The sequence below is a fragment of the Morone saxatilis genome, unplaced genomic scaffold, assembly GCF_004916995.1.
Source record: "Morone saxatilis isolate NCDOM2014 unplaced genomic scaffold, NCSU_SB_2.0 Contig21, whole genome shotgun sequence".
Classification (NCBI taxonomy): domain Eukaryota; kingdom Metazoa; phylum Chordata; class Actinopteri; family Moronidae; genus Morone; species Morone saxatilis.
Genome location: NW_023339774.1, coordinates 9,356,304 through 9,357,786, shown reverse-complemented (window position 1 = coordinate 9,357,786; position 1,483 = coordinate 9,356,304).

The following is a 1,483-nucleotide window of genomic DNA, read 5'->3' as shown; positions in this document are numbered from 1 at the left end:
TCTGTTGGATCGGACCACACGGACCAGCCTTCACTCCCCACATGCATCAGTGAGCTGTGAGTCAGCCACCCATGACCCTGTCTCCGGTTCACAGCTTTTCCTTCCTTTGACCACGTTTGATAGGTACTGACCACTGCAGACCGGAATCACCCCACAAGCGCTGCAGTTTTGGAGATGCTCTGACCCAGTCGTCATTATCACAATTTGGCCCTTGTCAAAGTCGCTGAAATACTTACTAATACTAAAAAATCCCTATTTTTCCTGCTTCTACCACATCAACTTTGAGGGCAAAATGTTCACTTGCTGCCTAATATATCACACCCACTGACAGGTGCCATGATAACCAGATAATCAGTGTTATTCACTGTCAGTGCTCATAATGTTATGGCTGATCGGTGTATGTAACTGATGATGCAAAACATATTCCAATGTACACGGTAATTGCAATTCAATACAACAGTCTTGAAAAAAACAAAAAAGTTTAGATTCATTGCAGAGGTGTTGAACTAAAATACATCAAACAGTACAGGTGTTAGATAGTGACTTTCTCTAACATTGCATTATACAGCTGGCATTATTATTTTGTTAAATCTGTTACTTAATGCAATTTCTCTGGGCTATATATATCTTCACAGATAACACATTCTGTAGAGAAAAAAAGGCCAGGTGTTGTGGTATCTACAGATTCTATTAAAATGAAACCCTACTGAGCTTCAAAACTTGATCCCAGACTTTAATGGAGTGTTGTTTGGACCTGGGAGGTATCTTTTTCTGAGGTTTCAAATTCTGTTCCATCCTCTGTACAGTGTGTGTATATGTTTGCACCATTTACAATCTGGCAAGCTTTAATTAACAGCTGTGGTATTGTGGTATAGTTTGGCTATTTGTTTTAGACTAAAAATGAAGCAAAATGCTGTCAATAAATGGTTATGACAGGAAGGATCTTTTTTGAATGTAAAGCTTCCTAGGTTGAAAAGATATTTCCAGCCTGAATTATTATCCCAGTTGGACCATGATTTCTGGGGTTGTGCAGTGGTTATGTGAGGGCCATGTTATTACAACTCTTTCATCCTGACAAGGACTTACACATCTGCCAGCCTGCAGTCCAGCCTGCAGGAGGCATGTTTTATTAAGTTTTGCCACCTGATGATGACAAATCATCGTCAAAGGCAGCAAAAATCTCCTCAAGGCTTCTACTCTGGATTGTACTGGAGGACTGTGCAGCCATGAAAATACCCTTTGGAAAACTTCACTCTGTCAAAGATGATGAATATAACTATGTTTCACATTCCCGGATGTTGCCTCTCTCTGTTTGGGAGTGTCACTAATAGGAAAGGTCATTTTGATCAGTGTTAAGGTGTCACACTCACACTATGTCGCAAGGATTTATGTATCCAGGTAGACAGGGTTTTTTGGCCCATATTTCCCAAAAGGCTCCTAGTAGAGCTGCCTGTTGAAAAATGAATCACCACCGGGGAATGTA